General features: G+C 47.6%; 1 protein-coding gene across 2 annotated transcripts in view; it reads right to left on the reverse strand.

Annotated features, from left to right (window-relative positions):
- TIAM2 (TIAM Rac1 associated GEF 2) overlaps positions 1-18,520 on the reverse strand; it is a 519,289-nt gene that overhangs the window by 375,195 nt on the left and 125,574 nt on the right. The gene's annotated exons all lie outside the window — the stretch shown is intronic.

Consider the following 18,520-nt stretch of genomic DNA (forward strand, 5'->3'; position numbering starts at 1 on the left):
GACCAGGCTCCAGAAAACCCCACTTTAAAGGACATGTTTGCAGTGGTGTCTTTTTGTAAAGAGGCTCTGACTTCCCTGACGAAGCAAGTTAAGGGATTACAGGCAGAGGTTGCTGACATTAAGAAAGACCTCAAGAAAGCAGACCTGAGAACAACGGCTGTAGAGGAGAGAGTGGGGATAACAGAGGATCATATTACAAAACTACAAAAGTCTGAAAAAACATTTGCACAGCAGATAGCTGAAATCACGGCAAAAAATGATGATTTAGAGAACCGCTCTAGAAGAAATAACATCCGAATTGTCGGCATCCCTGAGAAAGCGGAAGGAAGAAACCCCACTGAATATGTAGAAGACTGGCTCAGGGGGAAAATGGGTGCTAATGTCTTATCCAAGCTCTATGCCGTGGAACGTGCACACAGAGTCCCGATGCAGCCACAACCAGCAGGAAGGGGCCCTCGCACTATGCTAGCCAAGCTCCTCAACTACAGAGACAGGGACACTATACTGCGAAAGGCAAGAGACATGGAGGATCTTATGATTGACGGCCAAAGAATTTCCATATACCCGGACTACTCCATATCTGTTCAAAAGCTACGTATGACTTTTACAGGAGTAAAGAGACGCCTGCGAGAGATGGGGGTGCAATACTCAATGATGTTCCCGGCAAAGCTAAGAGTGATGGCGTTGGAGCGGGTGCACTTTTTTACAACTCCAGAGGAAGCCATGCAGTGGTTGGACGCAAACGAAAAGCGGATCCGTTTGAAGGAATGAGCTGACTGTCTGAATCTGCAGTGTGTTGGAGAAGGCCGGCTGAGGCTCTACAACATCCTTAGGAGCTTACAGGGGACCCTTCTTGTTTTTTCTTTTTTTTTTTTTTTTTTTTCTCCTTCCCTTTGGGATTGAGGTAGTATGCAGGGGGAATGCGAAGGGTTTGATGTGAGCTTCGCAGGACATGGGGACTGCCTAATTTGGCGCGGTGGGGGTATTTACAATTTGAGATTCCAGTTTAATTACTGTTCGCCATTTTACTGTTATATTGGTTGAGTGGAATATGATTATACATAGAAAGGGGGGGAGTGGAGAATTGTTGGAAAAGGGACGAGTTTTAAAATGTGTCTAAGAGGGGAAGGCGAGGGAGGTAGGGGGGAATTTAGTAGGGATTATGGACCAGGTTTGGAAAACCCGATGCTTCACGGGAGTACTCGAAAACAGGAAGTGGTGGGGAGTAGGAGGGGAGGGGAGCAGGGGGGGAGGGGGGAAAGGGGTAGGGTAGAGGCAGCATGGGGAGATACTACAAGGTTTGATGGTTTTACTGGGTGGGATAATGGGGGATAGAATTAAGGTGTTGAGTTGGAATATTAGAGGGTTATCAGATAGGTCTAGGAGAGCGGCAATAATTAAATATGTTCAAGACCAGAACCCGTCAGTAATATGTCTACTAGAAACGCATCTAACAAAGGAGACAACACATGTTTTAAATAGGAGATGGGTGCAGAAGGCCTATCACTCCACCTTTTCCAACTATGCAAGGGGTGTCTCACTGCTGATCCATAACTCTGTGCAATATGAAGAGATAGAAGTGTATGTGGATAAAGAGGGACAGTGTGTGGCCGTCAAGTGTAAAATATTTGGCAGACTCATGTGTATAGCTGCAATATATATACCACCTCCATATAAGTGCACCAAACTAAGGGAGATAAGGGAGTTCTCTGAGAAGGGGGGAGTAATCCCTTTTTTACTGGTGGGGGACTTCAATAATGTGATAGACCTGTACTGGGATAGGAGTAGTAGACCTCCAGGTATTCAGGATAGTTGTATGACTTCGTTTGGCACTCTTATTGGGGAACTTGGAATGGTGGATGCCTGGCGAGTGAGGAATGGGAGGGTATCCTGCTTCTCTTGTTATTCGGCTTCACATGACACTCTGTCCCGCATTGACATGGCTCTAGCTAGTGATCTGATGGATGCAATGATAAGTGACGTGCAATATCTGACAAGAGTGATTTCAGATCATAGCCCAATTCTAGTGTCCATACGACGGGGAACCCTGACAGGGGGAAGGAGGGGAGAGTGGAAGCTTCATCCAGCATGGATCCGTCATATTAATATGGGGAATATAGAACGGGATCTTGGGGATTTCTTTATCCACAACGAGGGTAGCACTGGTCCGCTGGTGGTATGGGATGCGATGAAGGCATACCTCAGGGGGCTCCTGTTCAGGGATATCTGTAAACGTAAAACACAGACGAGGCAGGATGAGAAAGATAGGCTGGAGGCCTTAGATAAGGCAGAGCTGGAAGCAATCCGGAGTACTACTACGGACGCGAAGCAAAATCTTAGGCAGGCGCATGAACAGGTTAATAAGATGCTTTTGGAGAAGGCGGTAAGGAAGCAGGCATTCCAAAAATTGCATTTTTATGAGGAGGGGGAAAAAGTTAGTCATCTATTATCGGTCATAGCTGCAGCTCAAAGGAGTAGTTCATTTGTGCATGGTATGGACACGGTGGAGGGGACACAGGTCACTGAGGTTGAGGCGATCCTTGAGGTCTTTAAAGATTTCTATCGCACGCTATATTCTTCTAGCGGAGAGATGAGGGTGGAAGAGGTGGACTCATTTCTTGAGCGAGGTGAGCTTCCTGTGTTGTCTGTGGTGGATAGAGATAAACTGGAGTCACCTATTACTATTGATGAACTGGAGGGCGCTCTGCATGGCATGAGCAATGACAAGGCACCGGGAGCAGACGGGCTACCAGTTGAAATTTATAAACAGTTAGAAGAAATCCTATTACCCAAACTATTGAAAGTCTTTGAGGTGGCGGAGGGGGAAGGTGTATTGCCTGAATCTATGAGAGAAGCAATAATAGTAGTAATTCCTAAGGAGGATAAAAATCCGAGGCTTCCAGACTCATATAGACCCATCTCGTTATTAACAGCGGACGTGAAGCTTCTGGCTAAGGTGTTGTCAAACCGGCTGACTGGAGTTATATCTAACCTAATCCATATGGACCAATCAGGGTTCATGGCCAATAGGTCGACAGCTGCTAATATCAGGAGATTGTACCTTAATCTACAGTTGCCGCCTGACAACCCTGGCCGGAGGGTGATCGCTTCGTTAGATGCCCAGAAAGCGTTCGATAGTGTTGAGTGGGGGTATCTGTGGAAAGTGTTGCAGCATATGGGTTTTGGCCCACGGTTTGTAAAGTGGGTGCAGCTGTTGTATAATAGGCCGACTGCTAAAGTTAGAGTTAACGGTATGACCTCCTCAGCGTTTGAGTTGCACCGGGGAACGAGACAGGGCTGCCCACTATCGCCGCTCCTATTTGCTATTGCAATAGAGCCTCTGGCGGCGGCCATTAGGAAAACAAAGGAGATCCATGGATTTAAGTATGGGCATTTAGAGGAGAAAATAGCTCTTTATGCTGACGATTTATTACTTTTCTTGGGGGATCCATCAGCCTCATTGGATCATGCCATGCAGATAATAGAGAAATTTGGAGAAGTTTCGGGACTGACCATTAATTGGTCTAAATCGAGCCTCTTTAAGGTGGATGGGGAAGTAGCCTGGACAAATGAGGATACTGGGGCTAACAAATTGAAGAATGTGGACGAATTTAAATATCTAGGTATCCAGATATCTCTGCCAGTAGAAAAATACATACAGGTGAACTTATGGCCGCTCCTTAAAAAATTGAGAACCAAGGTGGATGCCTGGAACAAGCTACATTTGTCAGTTGTTGGAAGGGTTAATTTACTAAAGATGGTAGTAATGCCTAAACTCCTATACATACTGCACAATGCCCCTGTTTGTATTTCAAGGAAAAGATTTAAAGGGATAAACTCGCTGTTTAGGGACCTGGTGTGGGGTAAAAAGCAGCCTAGGGTGCGATTAGAGACTTTACAAAGGCCGAAGGATGAGGGGGGTCTAGCAATCCCAAATCCGGAATTGTATTATATAGCGGCGCAATGTCAACACCTCAGGGGTTGGTCTGATCGAGAGAAAGATGGGGGCATTAAAGAAGTACTGGAATACATAGTGGGTAGAAGTCCATTGGTAATGGGACTAGAGGATGGTGCGGTGGGGCTCCTGGGTAGAACATCTCCTACAATGGCACTTATAAATAAGACCTGGGATAGGCTGAAAAGGGTGAGAGGGGTGACCCGGTTAACCAAGTTTACACCTATCTGGGATAACAGTAATCTCCCGGAGATTCAGAAAATGGGGAATATTGAGGAGTGGAGACGCAAGGGTGTAATATACATGCATCAGATATTGGACGGAGGAATTGTGAAATCGTTCCCGCAATTACAGAGTGAGTTTCAGTTACCGGCGTCCGGCTGGCTCCACTACAGACAATTAAAACATGCGATTGCAGCCCAAGCGGCTAAACAAAGTGTGGCCATACAGATTGACCTGGTACTGGAGTATGTGTGTAAGGGCGGAGGAAGCACTAAAGGGATCATTTCTGGCACGTATAAAGATATACTACATACCTTTCTGTTAGAATACCCAATTAAAACTAAATCTAAATGGGAGGAGGAAGTTGGGCCGATAACGGAGGAGGTGTGGGAGAGTATCCTGGCATATGTCCCTAAACTTTCCATGAGCGAACCGGCCAGACTGTCTCACCTATACGTGATTCACCGGGTATATAGGTCTCCCTTACTGATGTTTAAAATGGGGTTGAAAAGGAATTCGGAGTGTCCAAGGTGTCAGGGATCTGACGCAGGTATTTTTCACATGATGTGGTCTTGTCCGAGACTGGTCTCCTTTTGGACTAAGGTTATCCACAAGATAGGAAGAACATATGGGTGTGTTCTCCCCAGGGAACCAGTGATCTGCCTATTGGGATATGTTGAGGAGCTTGGGGTGGAAAATACTATGAAAATTGTCATTGCTATGCTGCTGTATGCGGCAAGAAAGCTAATCGCCAGGTCCTGGATTAAAAAAGACCCCCCGACCAGGGGAGAGTACATTAAAAGGGTGAAGTGTATTCTTCAGCTGGAACGGGGAGTGTATGAAAGAAGGGGGAATGTTAAAATGTTTGAGAAGCTCTGGTCTCCTTGGCTGCAATGCGGATAGGACGAGTGATGGACCAGTAAACTGATATGGGACGGGGATAGCCGTCTGAGACCTCTGATGTGTATGTTTTGTTTTATTTGTGTTACTAGTTGTTCCTCCTGCACAACGGGATGGTTCTATACTACAGTTGAAGGGTATTATAAGTGTGTACTATATGGGATGTAGTATCGGGGAGAAGTGTTGCTGCCGGGGTGGGGGAGGGGGCGGGAGGGGGAATTAAAGGGGTAATAGATGTGATAAATTTAATTTGGATGCCGATTTGTTATTCTGTTGTATGTACTCTGTTTTAATAAAAAAGTATCTGATTTAAAAAAAAAATAGACTGGCTGAGGAAGACAAATAGCTATTCTAACATAAAATTGGAAAGTGAGTACTGTAGACCATGGGACTTGGGGGCAATATTACACACGTCATTGGCCAATATTCCGAGGAAAATTAAGCACTCCCTGGTATGTAGGGATACGATAATGGCGTGGAAAGCAGTGAGGAAAAAGTTTAACCTGTCCTGGCGAATCTCCAAATACCTAAATATCTGGAATTTTCGGGAATTCCCACCAGGGAGGGAAAACAAACTATTTCTAGAATGGAGAAATAAGGGGATCAGTGGGGTGAAGGATCTGCTCCATGAAACGGAACATAGGTGGTTGACCCTTGAGGAGTTGGTGAACAGGTACGGGCTTTCTCCATTCCAAATCATACAATACAAACAGGTGGAAAAGGGAATAATGGGACTATTGAGGGATGTTAGAAAAGAACAGGTAATGAATGAAATGAACCAATTTATAATGAAGGATAAACAGGAGATTACTATCTCCTCCCTGTACAAAGATCTGAGAACAGCACTGGTACCTCTGCACTCTGATCAGGTCTGGGGAGCGTGGGCATGACAACTAAAAGATACAGAGGCAGGGGAAAGATACAGCAGGGATGGATGAGGATGAGGAAGGAGGTGATTAATGAGGGCTGGAGGGACACACAGTTTAGATTAATGCACAGAGCAATTTATGGTTTTAACATCCCCACCAAGAAGACTATGAATAAAATAGAACATTGCCCCAAATGTAAACAGCCGAAAACGGACTTATACCACGGGATTTGGCAGTGCTCAGAAAGTCAGAAATTTTGGGGAAAAATGAAGACACTTATAGAAAAAGTATGGGAAGTGGAAATGGAACTAGACCCATTGTTATGGATTTTCCACCACAGGACTAAAGAAAAGGGAGGAGGAGATACACGGGGGACCACGATTCCAAGACTCTTCCATAATATTGCTATGATAGGGAAAAAGGCCCTACTACGCAGATGGCTCCAGGAATCTGTTCCATCAGAGGAAGAGGTGGTCAGTCAGATTAAAAAGCTGCTCAATATTGAACAGTTGGAAGCCGAAAGAAATAAGGACGAGCTAACGGGAAACTTTTTTAAAAAATGGAAGAGATTTATAGTACAACAGTATGGAGTTGCAGAAATACCGAAAGTGGTATCTCATTTCACTAATACGGAATGGTATCTACTGGGAGACTTGCAAGGCACATTGGGAAAGCTGAAAATACACACGCAGTAGAGACACGACAGTAGGGCGACACGAGGGTTTCAGAGAAATAGGGCTTCAAACGGGAATCAGAATATAGAGGAGCTGTGTGTTCTTTCGCGACTTATACCTGGTGTTCTGTGTATTAAAAATGTATAAAATTTATGTTTAAAAAAAAAAAAACACTCATTGCAAGAAAATGACAGCAGATAGAAAAAGCAATTCAATTGCAAACTTGCTTATATGCAAATTGTCTAATTAATTAAAGCAATTTAGGAACTTCAGAATACCCATTTAACATAAACTGTATTTTGCCTTTTATTATTTATTAAAATATATATGCTGGACACACGGTTGGCACACAAATGACAGGACAGATGAAAATGTGTCTCTTTTTTACTGGCTGAAAAGTGGACGATTTTTCAAATGATCAACAAAATCCAACCTTTATCTTGCACAGCTCTGTACCGTTGTGCCTTGTCTGACACCTTTGTACCTCTCAATGAACGGGACTGATCTACAATACTAAGCTACTAAAAGTAGAGAGCTATGTCGTACAAAGCAATGTAAACTATGAGGAGCAGAGCAGCTCGTTTCAAGAGAAGCACTAGACCTCCAACAATTCAGTTGAAAACCAAAATGTGTACAAAGCTTGAACTTCTCTAAGGGAAAGGCCATTCATTTTAAAAATGGAAAAATCATTTTTAAGATGTAGTGCCTGTGCTAAGACTTTCAGGACAGCATAGGCTTAGATTATTACTTATTTAGCTGTGAACATTGAACCCTGTGGATGGCTACAGACAAATAATGATAGTCTTTTGGTCCTTGAGACTAATTTTGTTTGGAGACCAATGGTTCAATCCCTTTCATGCGGCAGCAGTAGTAGGGTACAGAAAGTACAGAAAGCTACCTTTCTATTTAGTTTTGTCTACCTGTTTCAGAGAAATGCTCTTTACCCATGAAATCATGTTATTCTGTGCAGCATGTTCTGTTTTGCCGCAGAAATATATCTGAGGATAAAATCCCAGTGTGGCTTATTTGTGCAAAGAATGTACCAATAATGTTGTATAAAGAAAGCCAGCAATGTGTGACCACAAGCTCCAGGCATGGCAGACAATGAGGGGCTAACCTTTCCTGTTCCAAGCAATAAAGCTGAATGCTGTACACAAGTGGTGTCCCTGGAATTCCTTCCCACAGACTCATTCTGCCACATTATTGCAGGCAGTTCGCCTATTGTTTCATGAATGAATTGCTTTTCAGATGCTTCCTGCAAATCTCGCTCATTGTAAGAAGCAAATATTTCATTATTTGGTTATTAAGTTATCTTTTATCTGTAATTTATAACATAATGGGATTGATTTGATGTATGCAACCTGTAAGGCTGACATGATTGCGCTGCACGACATTGACAAGTATGCACCGTATAATGGCGGGGGTAGAGCCAATCCTGTCTATAAAATCCATATTTTCTTAGCATTACTATAATGTTTCTGGTATTTATGATGTAGTCACATCACCTAATAGTACGGTACTTCTTTACCTCCCTAGAAACGGGTCACCATCATTTAAGAAATACACATGTAATTCTACAGATAGAAAGATAAAGGTGGGCAAAGACAAAGGAGGGCCCCTGTGAAAGAGTAGCAGAAGGACCCTTCCTCTCAAATTGTGGGGCATGTCAGTGGGGCTACACTGAATGCACCCTGACTGCTGAGCCCCGTATATAAAGGGTTAAATCCATCTCCCATGCCCGAATCCGTCCCCCTTGCGTTTGTCCAATCCCACTGTTTTCCCCCTCCTACTGTTTCTCCCTATATAATCCCCCTACTTCCTGGCTTCTGTCTCTCCTCAGCCTGAGACCCGGACGCTGCTGTGCTGCTGGATACCCGGACACACTTGCGCTGCTGGTGAGAGATGGCCGACAATTTGGCTGCTGCCATAAGGGACAGAATCAGGAGGGATGGTGACGCCTGGCTTACCACTTTCTTAGATGTGCCAGGTCCCGTCCCTCCTGATGCTCAGGCGGCGATTCCCGGCGGTAGGCGGTCCAATCGGCGTACCCGTCCGCCGGAGCGCCTGAGTCCTTCACCAATAATGTCGCGGGGCGTGCGCACTTCTCGTGCGCGCGCCTCGCGACTAGCCCCCCAAAACCCACCTCGGTTCCCGACCGCAGGGGCTACACGCCAGTACTGTCCCTCTGGTAGCGTGGACCTGCGGTCGGTAGCTGGGAAGTTGTTGGGCGTGCGCACTTCTCGTGCGCGCGCCTCACGCCTACTACCTGACATTTCAGCCCGGCTCCCGGCCGCGGCGGCTGTGAGCCGGGACTCCCCCCCTGGCCGCGTGTATCCGCGGTCGGGAGTTATGGCATCGCGAGGCGTGCGCACTTCTCGTGCGCGCGCCTCGCGCCTAGTGCCTGACACTTCAGCCCGGCTCCCGGCCGCGGCGGCTGTGAGCCGGGACTTCCCCCCTGGCCGCGTGTCTCCACGGTCGGGAGCTATGGTATCGAGGGGCGTGCGCGCTTCTCGTGCGCGCGCCTCGCGATCAGTACAGCCCACTTCCACCCAGCTCCCGACTGCAGCGTCTGTGCACCGGCGGGACTACCATCCTGGCTGCGTGGATCTGCAGTCGGGAGCTGTTAACCCCCCTGTAACACCAATGCATGTGGATCCCCCCCCCCTCATCCCCTCCCAGCCCCTCACCTCCTCTCAGCTTCCGGCCGTGGCTGATGCACACAGGCACTGTTCTCCTGTCAGTGTAGAGCCACGGCCGGTAGTAGTTAACCCCTGCCTACCCGAACCACCATTCCTACATCCTCCATCACCACTTATAATGCCGGGTCGCCACGTCTGCGGCCCCTCGTCCATAGAGGGGTCTGCACACATGGTGCACCCCCACGCCCCACCCCAGTCTCCTCAACATGATGCACACCTGGCTGCTAGGGCGTTAATAAGCCCTTCTACCCCCCTTTCACAACCCCCACTGCTGGCCTTGCCGCCATTACAGCAGGAAGCTGCAGGTGTGCACCCTGCAGTGCCTGCCCCCACCCCACAAGCCCCATCTGCCCCAGGTGCACTTGCCCCAGTCTGTCAACCACCATATCTTTCTGGTCCACCGCAGGTGGTTGCTGGAACACCGGCCCTCGGTCGTAGCCACCGTGGGCGCGGTAACCGCTCCTCCTCGCTTTCCTCGCCGTCACCCCCTCGCACCCCTCGCCGGCACGGACGCTCTGTTGGATCACGTGGCAGACGTAGCTGCCATTCCGCCCGTCGTTCCCAATCCGCTTGGGGGAGCCGCCATTCTCGTTCATCGGGGTGGCATTCTACTTCCACTACACCGGATTCCTCAGTCGTGCCCCATGGGCATCACCGCCGTCGTTACCAACCTTCTCAGGGGGAGATTGTTATTCCCTCAGCACGTCGGCAGCCTGTGGCATTTGTTGATCCTGCACAGGAGCCTTCTGACGCTCCCCTCCCGGATGCTGGTGAGTATCGATACCCGGGGGCCGGGGGGGGATAGTGCAGGTATGGCAGCGGCTATTAAAACATTTTTAGATAATTTGCAGCCTGCGGCGGGGGGGAATATTTTAGTTGGCCCTTCATCTCCTGGTCAACCTCTTATACAATCTAACCCTCCGCCTCGCTCCGATATTCATAGGGACGCTTTCTTTTGTGGCGTTCCTCCTTTGGGATCCCACTTGACTGACGAGACCGTTCGGAAAATTTGGGCGAACGATTATGTTGATATATGGTCTTTAGTTTCGACCGATCAGCATACAATTGATAAGGAGCGGCGTCCATCTGATCATCCTTTTGCTGGGACACCAAAAGTGGCGAAGTCCATTAACAATTGGCTTCAGGCATTTTTTGTCATGGGTTGTGTCATGGGACAAAAGCACCCTGAGCGCTGTTCCGAGATGTTTATATATCTCGACACCATATATAATTCTTATAAAGCTCATGGGGGATCAGCCTGGTGGCGCTATGATGAGGATTTTCGTCGTCGTTTACCCCTCAACCCCAGTTGGGCTGGGGAGTTAAAGCCACGGACACCTGGCTGCGTTTAATGTTGGCCCAGACGGATTATAACCCCTTTCATTCTGTGCCTCATAGCACCCCTGCCGGCTTCGGCCCAGTGGCCGGTCGTAGACCTGCCACGTGTCGATTATTCAATGAAGGACACTGCCGCTTCTTTGGCCTTTGTCAATTTAAGCACGAGTGCTCCGCTTGTGGTGGACCGCACGCATCAGCCCAGTGCCCCCAGCCATCTGCAAAACTGCCAGCAACGCCACTTCACAGGCCAAATGACGATGCCAGTGAGCCTTATGATGGCGACATGGCTTGACCGATACTCAATAAAGGAGCAGCTGCTCAGCGGTAATTTTGCTTCACTTTTGTTTTAATTTTCACCCTTTATCCTTCCTAGGGAACCTTCGTTTGCTCCAATCCATAAGCGGATTCGGATTTTTCACCGTATTCCTTCAAATGCGGTACGTTGAATTGCAATTGGCGGGATCCTGTTTTCTTTTCCTGACACCAAGTCGTTTTTTTTTCGTATTTTACAAGTTCACCTGTCTGCCATCAATTTCTTAGTTGTTTTCAACCCCTTTTTTGGATGATTTTCTCTTGTCCGCTCAGTTTTGCCGCCTCATGTACACCCTTGCCCACATGTGCGTAGTTATTGCCATAACATTTATGTATTCACCCCTGGTAATTCAGTCATTAAAAGCATTAGCGCTTAGATGCTTGACCCTAACATCTGTTTTCGCATCTGTTTTTCGCACCCGTCATGTTCTCGGTTTGTAATTCTATTACTGATACTTTGCCCGTTTGGTAGTGCGGCGGTTGGGCCATTCTTATATTTTCAGTTGGTCAGGGAGCGGTGCAACGGACGAGGCCTCCGGTATGCAATTTTATTGGGCCCTCAGGACGGGGTTGTGCTATCAATCATGGGTGGGGGTCGGAGCGCAGTCTAGCGACTTTTGCTCCTCCGTGGCGGTCAGTGGTCGAAAATGGTGGATGTTAAGCGAAGGCTGATTGCGCCGGGAGTCCGGCCTGGCATTACGCCTCGTTGACATGGTATATTTGGTTGGTTAATTATACCTGTTATTTCAAAAGCTGTGACCGACCCCAACCCAACAAAAGATGAGAGTTTGTACATATTTGGTTATCTCTCCAATAAAGTTCATTTTTGGTTTACTACATTGGTGTGTTTTGTTCGGGCATGGGACACTCGATACGGTGGTGGGGTCTCGGCAGTCTGTGGGGCATGTCAGTGGGGCTACACTGAATGCACCCTGACTGCTGAGCCCCGTATATAAAGGGTTAAATCCATCTCCCATGCCCGAATCCGTCCCCCTTGCGTTTGTCCAATCCCACTGTTTTCCCCCTCCTACTGTTTCTCCCTATATAATCCCCCTACTTCCTGGCTTCTGTCTCTCCTCAGCCTGAGACCCGGACGCTGCTGTGCTGCTGGATACCCGGACACACTTGCGCTGCTGGCCCACCCCCCCTCCCCTTTTGTGGTATGTTATATTGTTTAAGTCACAGCGGTCAGTGGTCGAAAATGGTGGATGTTAAGCGAAGGCTGATTGCGCCGGGAGTCCGGTCTGGCATTACGCCTCGTTGACATGGTATATTTGGTTGGTTAATTATACCTGTTATTTCAAAAGCTGTGACCGACCCCAACCCAACAAAAGATGAGAGTTTGTACATATTTGGTTATCTCTCCAATAAAGTTCATTTTTGGTTTACTACATTGGTGTGTTTTGTTCGGGCATGGGACACTCGATACGGTGGTGGGGTCTCGGCAGTCAGGTCATTTTTGAACGGCACACCACTGACAATCCATGTGTAATGGTGAGCTACAATATTCATCATCTTGGTCCCTTACATACATTTTAATAGATAGCAGTATAAATTAGCTGTTTTTAGGGTGGTAGCTACTTGCCTTACTTGTCCTATGTGTAATTGTCGAAGGGTGTTTCACCATGATATTGATGGCCCATTCTTGTTTGAATGAGAGCTGATCTGCAGTACGCGGCAGCGACAACTAAGCAGTTTACCACGTTGTGCACATTTGCAACTACTTACATCAGGATTAGAATAGCTGATTAGTGGGGATGCCAGTTATCAAACTGATATTGACCTATTTAAGGCCATCAGTATCATAGTAGTGATACAACCCGTTAAGGAATGACTTGGAGTTGAATCCTTAATTCCAAAGGTCTCCCCGAATTCGAATACTCAGTGGTGCTTGGCTCCATTTCTCACACTGCTGAATACTCAGAAAGTGGGCTCATGTTATCAGGCACGGCTGTTCGGCATTCCCCATGATGTGCTGCAGATATCACATCACATTGTCTAATGCAGCCAAGAATCCTGAATCCAAGGCTTGTGTGTCACAGAAAGTGTGCTTCCTGCATTGTAAAACTGGCAAGCCATAATATTTTGTTTTTTTTCACATCCAAAATAGAAAGTTTCACTGCAGCCACCACTACCACTTACTATTTGTTTATACCTAGCAAGATACATTGTGGTTAATTGGACATTAATAAGGCTGTGTTTGCATTACAGAGCTCAAAATAGGATCAGTACACTGCTACGAGACTTCAAAGTGTTACCGTATTTTTCATTTTATAAGGCTCATCGGATTATAAGACGCACCCCAAATTTAAAGGAGGAAAATAGTAAAAAAATAATTTTTACTGTTAAAATGAGGGTCCGTCTTATAATCCTAGTGCCTCTTAAATTAGCTCACCAAGGTGCTGGTCGAGTGGCTCAGGAGGGTCGGCGATGCTGTGGGCTCGGAGAAGGGGGTGTCACGGCTTAAGAGGATCAGTATGCAGAGGTTTGGTGATACTGCAAACTCATGGGGTGTCATGGCGTTTGACGCTATTGATCTGCCGGCGGGTTTGGAGGAGGGGGTGTTGCGGCTCAAAAGGGTCACTGTGAGGCAGCAGATTGCTGGTGATACTGCGGCCTCGTGGGGTGTCGCAGTGGCAAGCGCCATTGATCTGCCAGCGGACTGCAGGCTCCACTAAATTGCTGGCCGTTGACATGATGGACTTCAAAAAAATGGCCGTGGAGGTGGCACATGCTCAAATTGGCCTCCACGGCCATTTTCTTGAAGTCCATCGCATCAACCATCGGTGATTCAAAGCAGCCCGCAACCGTGATACGCCACAAGCCCGCATTATTGCCGACCCTCCGCTGTCGCACTTTGACTCTCTTGAGCTGCGACACCCTCTCCTTTGAGCCCGCTGGCAGGTCAATGGTGCCCACTGCCGTGACACACCATGAGCCCTCCGTATCGCCCATCCTCCGCTGCCACACACTGACCCTACTGAGCTGCTCCACTGCAGTGACGTCCCCTCCGAGCCCTCCGTATCACCGACCCTACGCCGCCAATGCTGCTTCGGTAAGCCATATGTGGTTTGTAAGACGCACCCCCATTTTTCCACTTTGGGGGAAAAAAAGTGTGTCTTACAAATTAGAAAATACGATATTTAGGTATTTTATGGTTAATTAGATGCTTTTTACTATTATGATTTGCAGAAAATGTATTCGACATAAATCAAATTTTGGGGAAAATTTGACGAAGCTGGGAAATTTAAATTTCAGAAGATCCACCTATATGTTTTCACAACACTTTTTAATGGCAATTATTCTAAGTAAGACCATTGGATTGGCGCTGCACGCATTTACATCAAATGTTCTGTTATTCAGCACCTCTTGTATATCTGGTAGTAATATTAGTGCTGAATTTACCTTCTCTCTGGTCACAAGAGCTGCTGCTGGTAATGCCATCAACAGCTCATATTGAGAACACCTTTAACCCACATGGGCTAAACAGCAAGTCCCCGAGAAGTGACTGCCTGATTTTACTGCCTAAACGTCATCTTAGGAGTCGGAGATTCAGTGCAGGTTTATAATCTGAATGCTTGTTACATCAAATGCATAAAATAATGTTTCCAAATGTAAATATTTATGAAAGGCCATAACTATTGTTATTGAATGCTACAGATAAAGATATGATGATGTTAGGTCAATAATAAATACATGATTTCCTTTAGTGGCCGTTCAGGGTCTCAGAAGTGACTATCCTGTGGATTATAAAATAAGGGAGCCTAGAGAGTTTCCATAATCTCTCTAGATATGGGAGTGTCGCGGGCGGGGAGGACGCCACTGCGCTGCGCTCGCTAACGCTCGGGTCCGGCGCTGCTGCGATGGCTGCTCGGGGACTCGAGCGGCGCTCCTCGCCTGTGAGTGAAAGGGGTGGTTGGTTTGGGGAATTTAGTCCGTGGCGCCACCCACAGGTCATGATGAAGATAGGCACCACCGCTGCTGATGACGGGGATCCTGGGAGCGATGGTAAGGAGCAGCTGGGATGTTGTTTCCCCCCTCCGTGGGTAGGGGTCGGTGGTCCCGGGGCCCGATGATGTTGCGGGGAGGCAGGGTTGGTGAGGTGCAGGGTTGCAGGGACAGCGCGGCGCAGTGCTGGATGGCATGGGTGTACTCACTCAGCAAGAAAGGTACAAAGTCCTCGGTAAACCAAACAGCTGGATGGATGGGTCCCGCAGCTGGCTGCAGTGTCTCTCCCCGGACAGGTGATGGTAGCTGTCTTTCCCTGCACCTTGATGTTCTCTTTCTGACTACTATGGATTCCCAACAGTAGTCCGCTCCCCGGTGTATGGGTACCGGAGGAGCCCGTTTGCCCGCAGGCGCTAACCCTTGGGTCTCTAGCCTTAGGCGGTAGCTGTATACCCTCACGGTGCAGGCGGTTGCCTTCAATCGGGACTTTTGCTGTTGTGAAACCCCTGGGGTTCCAGTCACATTCGGATCTGACTATTGTCGGCGGCTGCAAGCCTGGTAGGGGTCCGATGGCCCTGCCTGTGTGTGCTGGCTTCACTTCGCTCCCCGGTCGGTACCGGCAAGCCGTCGCCCAACCCCGAACCTACAGTTCCGCATTGCTCCACCACTCCTGCAGACGGCCACCATCGTCTGCCAACCTTGCTGTCAGTGCCTGGGCCACAAACCCAGGCACCCAAGTGTTCACTCCTCTCACTTCAAACTCCAAGCGCTATCTGCCACTTTTCCCGCCTCCAGGCCTGTGAACTCCTCGGTGGGTGGGGCCAACCGCTTGGCTCCTCCCCACCTGGTGTGGACATCAGACACGGGAGGGAGGCAACAAGGGTTTTTCTTTGGCTGGTGTCCCTGTCTAATGGGGGTGGGGGGTGTTTGTATGTTATCTGTGACGACCTGGCTAGGCCAGGGCGCCACAGGAGCGCTTGTGTGAATGTTGCTTTTGCTTATGATCATAAACACAAGAGCACACAATCACGAAGACCACGAGGATGGTATCCGTGTGTAATCTGTGTGCTGTCCATGACTGACACTGGAAAGAAAAAATTCTGTAATTTATGGATTTTTTCATATGATTGTAAAGCTGAAACACTGACCAAACACTGATGCAAAACGGTCTCTGTTTCACATGGAATAAGAAGTCAGGACATGTAAACGAGGCCCTGCATGGAATTATTGGAAACTTTTTTAATCACCTATTCAGAAATGACACATGTTGTACCTCGCAGTACAGTAACCAAGTGATGTGGCTCTTCAGTGGGTCTATTAGGCTCCTTTCACATTGCGTTTTTCTCTACGTCCACAGGTCCCGTCGGAGGATCCGTCCGAACCGCCCCTCCCCCACTCTGCCAAGCGTGTTCCAGACGCATGCGCCCAACAGGGCCATTCACTGCTATGGAGCACACTGCGTTAGCGTGTGCTCTGTTTTGTGCCATTTTTTTCACATATACGTTTCTGCAGACGGACACCCGAACGTAGGTGGACTACGTTCGGGTGTCCGTCTGCAGAAAGGTATATGTGCAAAAAATGTCACAAAACATAGCACACGCTAACGCAGTGCGCTCCATAGCAGTGAATGGCCCTGTCGGGCGCATGCGTCCAGAACACGCTTTGCAGAGTGGGTGAGGGGCGGTTCGGACGGATGCTCTGACAGGACCTGTGAGCGGAAGGTAAAACGCAATGTGAAAAGGGCCTTAGAGATGAGCAGATCAGGCAAAATCTGAATTGGCCTGTTCATGCGTTTTCCCAGGAAATGCAAATTTAATGTCCCTTATAATGGTCTGGGATCTCTCCAGACCATATAGCTTAACAAACGCAATATGTAAAGAGTAATAAATATCTACACACACACTGCACCGCTCACCTCTCCGGGGCCTCTACGCCACAGCACCACCCATCCAGTCCTCGTCACATCTTCAGCTCGGCATCGGCAGTGCTGAAATTCCCAGGACCCCGGTCGCCAGCCTGAGGCATTCATGGTTTGCTAGGCCCAGACGGTTCTGCACATGCACCTACCAAGGTCATGGAGCACACTGTGACATCATGGGCCGCACTCATTCCGGGCACAAATACAGAACCATCTGACTCCAACTCCGATCTGAAGACGCGACGAGGACTGGAAGGATGGCAGTGAGGACTGAGGCCGAGAGAGTGGTGAGGAGAGGACAGGGGTGTTTTTTATGTATTAACATTTTGATGGACTTTTATGGTTTAGAAGCGAATTAAACAAAATCTGCATTTTGGCAACTGCGGATCTTTGTAAAATTTGAGTAGAATGCAGTTTCACGCAAATTTATTTGCTTATCTCTAGAGTTAATATATTAAATATGATCCTCCAACACAAATATCCCCACTTCAAACACCTGGCAATGCTACAACCCATTACTGCATACACATACTATAGCTGACATACTTAACTACACGTCAGCATAGTACATAGTGTAATAGAAATAGACTTCAGATCAAATGTTGTATGACTCGCTAGTCTCCTGTCTGGTTTGCTTGTATTCTTCATGAAATAACAACACTGTTCCTAGAACTCTGCAATGTACGGTTCTGTTATTCTTGGGGAAAAAATGACAATTAGGTGTCACTATTCCCTTTGTCAAAGAAGTATGTCCTAACTCAATAAGTACAGATTGTCCAGTATCACAGCCTGCAGAGAATATACGCCAAACTCTGGCCTGCAGCTGATTTTATTTGTCACGCAATGCCAGGTGCCAATTATTGTGTATGGAGGACTATGCGGCGGCCATTATTCTGTATGGAGGGCTATGTGGGGTCCATTATTCTGTGTGTAGACTATGTAGGGCCCATTATTCTGTATGGAGGGCTATTTAGGGTCCATTATTGTGTATGGAGGGCTATGTGAGGCCCATTATTCTGTATGGAGGGCTATGTGAGGCTCATTATTCTGTATGGAGGGCTATGTGGGGCCCATTATTCTGTATGGAGGGCTATGTGGGGTCCATTATTCTGTGTGTAGACTATGTAGGGCCCATTATTCTGTATGGAGGACTATTTAGGGTCTATTATTGTGTATGGAGGGCTATGTGAGGCCCATTATTCTGTATGGAGGGCTATGTGAGGCTCATTATTCTGTATGGAGGGCTATGTGGGGCCCATTATTCTGTATGGAGGGCTATGTGGGGCTCATTTTTCTGTATGGAGGGCTATGTTGGTCCCGTTATTCTGTTTGTAGACTAAGTAGGGCCCATTATTCTGTATGGAGGGCTATGTAGGGTCCATTATTCTGTATGGAGGGCTATGTGATGCTCATTATTCTGTATGGAGGACTATGTGGGGCTCATTATTCTGTATGGAGGGCTATGTGGGGCTCATTATTCTGTATGGAGGGCTATGTGAAGCCCATTATTGTGTATGGAAGTTGGCCCACGATTTTATCCAAGTTTCTAACTTTGGCCCATGCGTATTTGAGTTTGACAAACCTGGTGTAGAGGTACCATAACCTAGGAACACAGTTAACGTATTCAGAAATTTCTCAAAGAAGTAACAGAGAAGCACAAAATACAAACAAAAAGCTCCAGAATT

The sequence above is a fragment of the Anomaloglossus baeobatrachus genome, chromosome 3 (assembly GCF_048569485.1).
Source record: "Anomaloglossus baeobatrachus isolate aAnoBae1 chromosome 3, aAnoBae1.hap1, whole genome shotgun sequence".
Lineage (NCBI taxonomy): Eukaryota > Metazoa > Chordata > Amphibia > Anura > Aromobatidae > Anomaloglossus > Anomaloglossus baeobatrachus.